This window comes from Helobdella robusta, assembly GCF_000326865.2.
Source record: "Helobdella robusta unplaced genomic scaffold HELROscaffold_2, whole genome shotgun sequence".
Taxonomy (NCBI): Eukaryota; Metazoa; Annelida; class Clitellata; order Rhynchobdellida; family Glossiphoniidae; genus Helobdella; species Helobdella robusta.
The window spans coordinates 7,217,668-7,227,947 of record NW_008704083.1 but is presented as its reverse complement, the minus strand read 5'-3'; positions in this window follow the sequence as shown (position 1 = coordinate 7,227,947).

The window sequence follows — 10,280 nt, the reverse complement described above, 5'->3', positions numbered from 1 at the left end:
TTATGATGATGATAAAAATAATAATAATAGTTATTATCGTTATTATTGTTATAATGATGATGATGAAATAGATGTCTTGTGAATAAATACGTTCGTGACGACGGTGATGAAGTAATTATAAATATGAACTTTGAAATGTTACTAACATCCTAATCGTCGTCATCATCATCTTCATCATCGTAAACAAGCAAATGATCATAAATGTTGCATCATGCAAATTCATCTCCACGCATGTTTTTCATCACGAATGGCGGGTTTTATCCTCAACTATCACTCACTACATTTCAATTGTTATCATCCTCATCATCATCTTATCATCATTAGCATCATCATCATCATTCCCTCTTGATTAAAGACTTTATCATTCATTGATTGTCACTGATATTATCATCATCATCATCTTCACTATAATCAACACCATCATCATCAACACCATCATCATCATCATCAACACCATCATTCATCATCATCATTATCAACATTATCATTTATTATTATCATCTGATCATCGTCTACATCATCATCACTAATATCATCATCTGATCATCATCGTCATCTTGTAATCATCACTAACACAACGTCATCTCATTATCTTCATCATTATCCTCAACTTCTTCATCATCATCATCATCATCTTATCATCACTAGCATCGTCATGTCACTCACCACCGTGTAAATTTTTACGACGCAGTAAAACTTTTGGAAAATTTTAAATTTTTCATGTTTGCTTGCCTTAATAATATTATTTTGTCCCTATTTGCTGTTCTTATTAGTCTTAATGCAAACAATAAACTTTGTTGTTATTCTTATTATTCTTCTTCATATTATTATTATTATTACTATTAGTACTACTCTTTTTATTATTCACTTTTTACAATTATAATAATTATATAACCAAGAGTAATTATAGTTAATCTATGATGATATTTATTATTTGTTATTAATTCTATTATTAACAGAAAACAATTTACATCATCTTTTTCATCATCGTCGTCATCACTGCCACCATCGTCATCATCATTGCCATCACCATTTTTATCATCACCACCATTATCATTACCATCATCACAATTTTCATGATCCTTGCCATCATCATCATCGTCTTCAAGTCACTGGTCTTTACTTTTATACGTATTTATTGTTCATCCATTAAGCAAGCTGGTCATCATCATTGATTGGCTGATTGATTGATTGATTGGTTCGTTAGTTGATTGGTTGGTTCGTTAGTTGATTGGCTGGTTTGTTAGTTGATTGGTTGGAAGTTTGTTTTTGAACACGCTATAATTCTATAGTTTTTAGATTCCTGAACTGAGCAATGTTATAGAATGTAACTATGTAGAAGCAGAAACACATGTAACATTCTGCTATTTTTTTCATGTTATTTAAGACAAAAATGGAAATATGACTTAGACGGTAATATATGGCTCTCATTTGGAAAGCTTTTTTCGTTTCAAGCAGCACCATTTGCGTTTATGTTTTGTGAATAAAAATTAAAAGAGCTTTTTTTGTTATTGAACTATGCGTAAAAATAACTTGTTTACTTGACCTATGCCAGACTTTGAGCCTGCTGTGTCTGCTGTTTTTATTTGATAATTAATTACAACCCTATCTGGTTTCTACATATTTGTTTATGGTTTTCATAAAAGTTACATCTGATAATCTTATCAAAACATTCGTCAAGGAAGGCACTGCAAACATACATGCAGCCTTCCTTCATTGCCGATGCAGTGTTTTCATCATCATTAACTGTGGCTACGAAAATAATTGCCGCACTAATAATATCGGTAGTGGAGGTGGTAATGAAAGTCGAAACCACAAATGGTTTTGTTTTTTTTCCTTTCGCGATGATAAATGAAATTGTTCAGCAAGTAAATAGAAAACCACTCTTCTCTTTGATTTTCTTTTTATTTGTCCGTTGTTTATTTATTTATTTGTTCTTCATTCTTTTGTTTATTAGTTGGTTCGCGTCAACTGCAGACTGACTTCTAATGGCTTTCCATCGAATGATGACGCACGAGCGAAAGTGTGTCAAGGACGTCGTTCACATTACATTTGCTGCTCGTGGATATTCAGTCTATTTGAAAGTTGCATAAATAAGTATTATGTCTTTGTTCTTGCATGTGTGTTTGTATGTCTTTGTTTGTTTGTGCATGTGTGTTTGTTTGTACTGTGTGTTTTTGTCTGTGTTTGTCTGTGTGCAGGTTGTACAAGAAAACAGGACTGACTGACTGAAAGCTTCGATCGTTGCTTGGATGAATGTGCATTTGCACGCTTGTACGTTTACGCTCGTCTACGTATTGTTGAGATGTTAATTTCATCTATGAGCAAGTTGCTCCCTGTTTTCAGTCAGTATTTGCATGTACAACTGTATAACTGTATGCATGTCTATGTGTGTTTGTATGCGTGTATGTGCAACCGTATGCATGTCTATGTGTGTTTGTGTGCGTGTATGCGCAACCGTATGCATGTTTATGTGTGTTTGTGTGCGTGTATGCGCAAACATGGGTCGACTCAGTTACTGCGTGATTTTTTTTTGCATCAGATAAACAAAACTCAAAAACAAAACTCAGATTTTGTTTGAAATATTTAAAAGTTTTTTTAACGTATTTAGTGTTTACAACTGTACTACTGTTCGAACAAAAGTTTTTCGTTAAAGAGAAGGAAGTAATGCTTAGCTAAGTTTGCTATCATGCAACTTTACTTACTATATAGCACACACGCCAGTTATTCTTTAATATTTTACTGTTGAGTGTGAGTATTTCATTTGAATCGTTATATTAAAATTTGTAATCATTGTAATGTAGAAAACAAAAGTCTTCATCGTACGCGAAACAACATAATCCATCCACAACAATTCAACGTCACTCACTCGCTTACGAACAACAGCAACAACAACCACAACAACAACAACTGAAGACTGCCTGTTGTGCAGTGCGGTCTTCGTAAATATCGTGGTGCAGTTTTATCGTGAGTGTAGCTTATTATGACACTTCTTATTTATCAATAAGCCATGCCTGGATCGGTTGGTGTATGAATTTGAATTGCATGCAATATATCTGTACAATATACACATATAGAAACGTACACCTATATATTATACACATTAATTATTTATTTATGTTTATTTACTTTTTTTTTACCTAGGTTGGAGTTTATTTGAGCTGTTTACTTTTCAAATTTATATTACGATTAACTTTCATCTTCAAATGTTTTGGAAAGTTATTCTGACTTTTCATAGAATTTATTAAATTTTGCTCATGCAAGCTGTAAATCCCAACTGAACTAACAAGTAACAACACACACTCATGCTAGTAAACACATCGGGCTGAGCAACCTTTGAAGGTTTTGAGTAACTTCTTTATTTATAACAACTATTTTTTCACGAATATTACAATGCACCTATTACGTTGACAGCCTAAAATATTTAGAAAATTATGACAACAGCTTGAAATTTTTCATGTTATAAGAAAGTATATTTATTTTTCAAAATCGTTTCCTTTTATCCTGCGTGATGTTGTGATGGATGCTTCAAGGTACTTCCTACCTAAGTGTACTTTCAGTTGTTGGTTGACCACCTGTCGCTCGCAACCTTTCAACTTTCTCTTTCTAGAGTCTTCTGGAATCTTCATCACAACTCGAGAAGTTACATTAACAAATGCCTCGTGTCAACGATGACATTTGCTTGCTTGCTAGCTGTGCTTTTGTTTCCGTGTTGTGATGTGACGGTGTGATATACGTTATGTGATGGTGATGTGCCGTAAGAATTGCAAGTTATGTTACGTTTTTGTGGCAGGAGAAACTTGCTACCTTCCCGATTAAAAAATTATTTTTGAAAATGAAAAAATCAAATTAACTACTTCCGTGCATTTTTTCTGGATTGAATTTGTTTCCAGATAAAAGTAGTAGGAAAAAAATTGTCCCTCTTTCTCTTCCTTTTTTTCCTCTTGTCTTTGGCTCTCTCTTCCTTCTCCTTTTTCTCTTTCTGTTTGTTTCGCAAATCTACTGTTAAGTAGATTGTTATTTGTTGTGTTGGGTTATTTATTCATATTCTTTTAACATTTTGAAATAATTGTTCTGCCTGAGTGAGTAGTTGTTAGGTGTTTGTTGTTGACGTTGCTGTTGTTGACGTTGTTTTTGTTGGTTGTCAGTTTGTTTGCAGATCAAAAGTAGTGGGAAAAAAGGTTAACGCTTGTGAACGAATGTGATACAAAATTATATGTCGCTATATTTATAAATTTATACCGATGTTGCGATGAGTTGTTTGAGTTTGGTCAAAGTTCAAAATAATTATGTACCTGGAGTACCTTATCACATGTTATTGAATTCCTTTAATAAATGTCAAGTGGATTCATTGAGATTTCCTATTTAAGATCTTCTTTGTTTGGGCGGCTTATTTGAGAAGAACACCTTTAGAAGCGGTGTTTCGAGAACATACCGCGCCATTTCATGCATTATTCTTCTTATTAAAAGTGTAAACATTGTTGCTATAATTAGCAATCATACATTACTATTATAATTATCTCTTCTTACATTCGATTAAAAAACATTTATAAATACGGCCAGGCAACAAACAAACAAACATAATTACCCTACTTGCAATCACATGATTTTCTGTTTACCCGTGCTGTTAAATGATCAATTTTAGAATATTTTTGTAGCCTGGAGATCTCATTAGAACAATTTTATTTGTTTTTTCTTGTTTTTTGATTATTTTTATCATCCTGCAAATGTGCCAATGGTATTAGTAATGAAGTTTCGAGTTTCAGCTGCTTTATAGCAGGAGCATTGATCCGACCTAACTCATTCCCTCTAGCATTGATCCGACCTAACTCATTCCCTCTAGCCATTCATGCAAATGAAGTGTTTTCGAATCCACGGAATTAGGCTGAAATAAGCCGAAAGCAGCAAAAAAACTAATTAAATATTTTTTTTTTAGTTAAAATTAAATTGTGTCACGGGAGATCGTCGTTGTTATGAAATCGGTATACAAATAGGCATACAATCAATCAATTATACACACACATACATCCTCTCATCATAATCATATTATCATCACGAAATCACATCGCCATAATTTTAATCACATTATCACAACCACTGATCACATCACAATCGCTGATCCCATCACAATCATCATCACATCTCAGTCACCATCACATCACAATCATCATCACCATCACGTCATCAACATCATCGCCATCTTCATTGTAAATATTATTCTAGCCTAACTTTGCAAGAAAAACTAAATCCTAAAAAAACTATTTAGGTTGAATACACGTAAGGTTCATTTTATGTCGGTGTAAACAAATTTTTGCATGCAAGCGTTTATAGGCTGGCAGAGCGGAGAAGTTTACTTTCGTTTCGAAAGTGATGAAATATACATAAATATCATATATTTATGATCATATATTTTGATCATATATACAATAGTATATATGATCAAATGTATATTGAAACTAGCAATGACATTTTTATCAATGAATAATCGGTTGTGTGTTCAATTTTTCGTCATCAGCTCTTCTCGTTTAATCGCTAAATTTCCTTATTCATATAAATGTATATAATTTATATGTAAAAAAATTACATAATTTACCTCGTTAGTCTTTCAAATAAGTATGTATGCATCACACACACGCATATATATATATGTATATAATATATATATATATATATATATATATATATATATATACATATGTATGTGATAAAATCTAACGAATTTTTAGCTTCTGAAAGTTTAAAATTGATCTTTGCAATATTTCTAACAGTAATTTTATATTACTTATTTTTATTAAATTAGTAAATTGAATAATAATTATTAAATTACTGTTAGAAATACTTAAAAGTTCAATCGTAAACTTTTAAAAGCTAAAAAATTCGGCAGATTTTAACAAATATTGCATCAATTATGGTCCTCTTCCAGCCATATATATATATATATATATATATATACATACATATATATATATACATATATATACACACATATAAATACATATATATAACACATATACCAAATATGCAGATACAAATATTCACGAACATAATTTCATTCGTCACTCGCTCATTCTTTCTTTCAATTCGTCATTCGTCACACACAGCTGTTATTTTTTATTAAGTATTCATAAAATTTTTTTTTTCGTTTCTTTTTTCTGCTGTTTGTACCATCCATCCATCCATTCATCCATCCATTCATTCATTCATTTTTTCGTCCACCCATCCATTCATTTATTCGTCCATCCATTCATTCATTTATTCATCCATTTGTTAATTGAGAGAATGAAATCTATAAATATGTTTTAAATGTTAAAAGATTTTATTCTCTCAATTAATTTTAATTTTACTACGAAGAATATGATAATATGTATTAATCATAACCCTGCTATAGTGAGTTGTGCTGTCATCATTTCACCTACCTTCATACAGGCTTTTTTAATTACCTCATCTTCTTTTAGCTTTTAACACCTAGCGGATAGATAATCTTCACTCACTTGTTGATGTAAAACTTCATTCTTGGACACGGCAGCTGTTGCTGTTCATAATTGAATTTGATGTAAACAACTGAAACAAAGAACGTCTTTCACGTACGGCACACGTACGTTGGATGGTTAGTTAGAGAGAGCAAGTGAACGGATTCAGCATATTTCTTACTCAATTCATGTAAACAACGTGAATATTGTTTCTTAAAAAAAAACAGGGTTTTGCTACTGCTTGAAATCTATTTGTCGTAATTTTGGTATAATTGGACAAATAAAAACGTCCTTTCAATTTAAAAAATTGTTTTATTACTAGAAAGGTAATAGCAATAGCAGCAGCGAAGTTTCATTTAAAATACACATTTTAATGGTATATCTTCTTTCTATACGTTTAAAGTTAGACATCAGAAAAGATTAACACAAAGCAGTTTCATTGCTTTCATTGCATTTTTTCTCTTATTCAGTGATAAGAGGAATAACTGAGTTGGGTTATGTAAAAACATTTGTTTCGCTAATTCTTACCTTTTTTGAATTCTTTGAATTCTTACCTTACATGTTTTGGAAACAATTAAAGATGCGAGCACTTGGAAGGAGAAATGAGAATATTATTTTTGTTAGAGAAAAATTGTTCATCAAAGAAATAATTTGTTTACAGTAGTTTCTGTTGATCTCACAGCATGATAATTATTATTTCGTTTGTGTGCAACATTTTTAACCAAGCATCACTCATTGCATTGTTTCCTTCTGTTTTTAAACAGTGTTAGACGTTATATGAGACGTTATGAGAATGCATAAAAAATATGCAACACTACTTAGAAATTCTCTGATGAAAAGTACAAACAAACGAAAAAGATGATATGATGAATTGATGATGTTGTGATGAAACATCTTAATGACTAATTGTAATGATGCAACTAAAAAATTATTCACAGAAAATGTTATCTTCCCCACAAACTACGCAATATTTGTTTTCGTCAGGTATAAATGAACAATGTAAATCTATCAATCAGTGGAAATTATGAACGCGCTCTTATCATGTGAAAACATAAACGTAAATGTTATAGAGCTGAGATGCTTCAGTTCATTTCTTTCTGCATTCAAACCCGGGAACCATACAACAACGCGTCTTTCACATGCATTTTTAAAAATAATAATCTGGAGCTTGTAACACAATACGAAAAAAAATTGTGACGAAGTTTTTTGTTGAATTATACGTTATGATTGTGACATGACCGTTAATTAATTTATTTATCCTTTTCTGTAGAACAAGCGAAACTGAAATATGATGCAATCTTGTCTCATATAACGTTTAACACTGTTTAGAAACAGAAGGAAACAATGCAATGAGTGATGCTTGGTTAAAAATGTTGCACAAAAACGAAATAATAATTATCATGCTGTGAGATCAACAGAAACTACTGTAAACAAATTATTTCTTTGATGAACAATTTTTCTCTAACAAAAATAATATTCTCATTTCTCCTTCCAAGTGCTCGCATCTTTAATTGTTTCCAAAACATGTCTGGTAAAATATTAAGCAAACATAAATGATGATTTCATGTAATTTAATAAATGTTTGATCTTTTTGAGACAAAAGGTTTTAAAATAAAAAAATTTTTCGAAAGCAATTTAATTTATCTTTAATTTGTAATAAAAATTGCATACTTTGCACAATTTACATCGATAAATTTGATTGAACGGGTCAAAGTTTGAAAAATAAATGGTTTTCAGAAAATTAAAAAGTGAGAAAAACAGATAAAGAGAGAGAGAGAGAGAAAGCAAAAGTAAGAGGAAGAAAACAGGGGAAAGAAAGAAGAATAAAAAAAGAGATAGCGAAATGTAACGAAAGAATGAGAGAAAAAGAAAAAAATGACGTAAAGAGAAGTGTATAAAAAACGAAAGGCCAAACAAAGAAAATTGCACACAGAGCAGAAATTAAAACGAAACGATGTTTTGTAGTTCGTAAATAAGTCGAAAACCAATTATTGGAGGTGCGTGGCGAAACCAAAAATTGAAAAACAGTTAGAAGAAATGTTGAAGAGGTGTGAAGCAACGTTGTAGATTATCGTTCTGTCTTGTATTATATTTTTTCATTGTTTACCTTATTGTTTTTTTCCAAAATTTTATAAAATAATAACTCTAAAATATTTGATTGTAATGTTTTTGATTATTGCTTCGACTAAGTAATAATACAAATATTTTACGTAGATTTGGTTTGTTTAGAAAATCTGGAATTCGAAAAATTCTGTGAATTAAAATATAAACCTACTTTGAATTCGCTGAGCTACTAGACTGCTTCTGGATTGGAAAGTGCAAAAAAACACAAAACAAACTTATATTGGCTCAGACAAAACGTCCTTTGTTAACCTAATTAAATGTTATTTATTTATTCTCGTTTTCTATTTAGCAAAAAGATAAACTCTGATTTGAAAGGAAATAACCTTCAAAACCTTGCAGCAGGGCAGTAATCCCAAGTAAGCACTCCTCAATTTAGACGTTGTTGTTCTTTTTTTCTCTGCAGGCCATCAATCATTCGTCTAATCTCTGGTGGAAACATTTTCTAGTTAGAGTCCCTAGCTTTCTACTCATCCCTTTTCAAACAGGCTAACTCATTTTTTTTTGTTTCGATCTTTTTGATTGATTCACCAAAAAACAAATTTTCAGTTTTCGTCACGTTTTAATGCCTTCTCATTTTTGGGTTTCTCCCCTTACAATCAATTTCTGTGTCCATTCTCGTGGTAAAATTACTTTTTGATGTAATAAAACTTATTCTGCCGTTTCTGCTAAAACGGTTGACAATATTAAAGTTTATTAATAAAGACTGGCTTTCTGTCTACACTGACTTTTCATTTTGTAAAAAAAGATCCTTCGAATATATTTAACAGTTTGCTTTGAACCGGCTAACGTATTTCATTTGTTCTGCCAAATAAAACTTAATAAAATGTTGATGTTTCGTCACATTTCATTTATACATTTGTAGAAAAAACATAAGATACAAATTAGTAAACACGCTACATTAGATAGAACACACAGCCGTTAAAAAGTGAATAACCGAGATCTAGATACAATCCAACGTGTTTTGTTCATGCAATAAATTATTCCACATCGTCTGATATCTGCTGCCTATGTTGTGTTGATGCATATGCTATGTACGACATACACACTTTCTACGTTCGTACTCTGTCATAGTTGGAACATGTTATGAATAAATATGTTTACCGTAAACTTATAATAGAATAAACTTGTTTTTATGTTTATTGTAAATGTTTTAACAGCGTGTAATTGATTCATTTCCATGGTCTAAGCACGTTTTGTCGTGCAAACGTAACAGCGCATTGTAATTCAGTTGTACGTATCAATTCGCGTGCATTCTTTTTTTCGCATTTAAAACAATTGTATCAGCTAAATACAAAAGTTTGTATGTTTTATAAAATAAGAAACCATTTCTAAGATATCAATGAATGATAGTTATAAAAATATCGAATTAGTCAGATGGTTTATCATAATCTTTCGGCCTGCTAGAACATCAAACATAATTTTTCCTCTTATCATTCGACGAATTATCTCTTATGAAGTAGTTCTGAGAGTAAACTGTAAACAAAATATCAGCGTTTACAATAAAATCAACAACAATCACACCTATAATAACAATAAAATTAATTAATGACGATGTGGTTATTGCTATACAACAACAACCATAACTGATGCCATTGTTAAAAAGATTTTCAATCGTGCAATGTTGTATCCACTGAAGTTTCCAACGGCAGAAAACCTCTGAACTGCTGTTACCTCGCAAACTTCTCA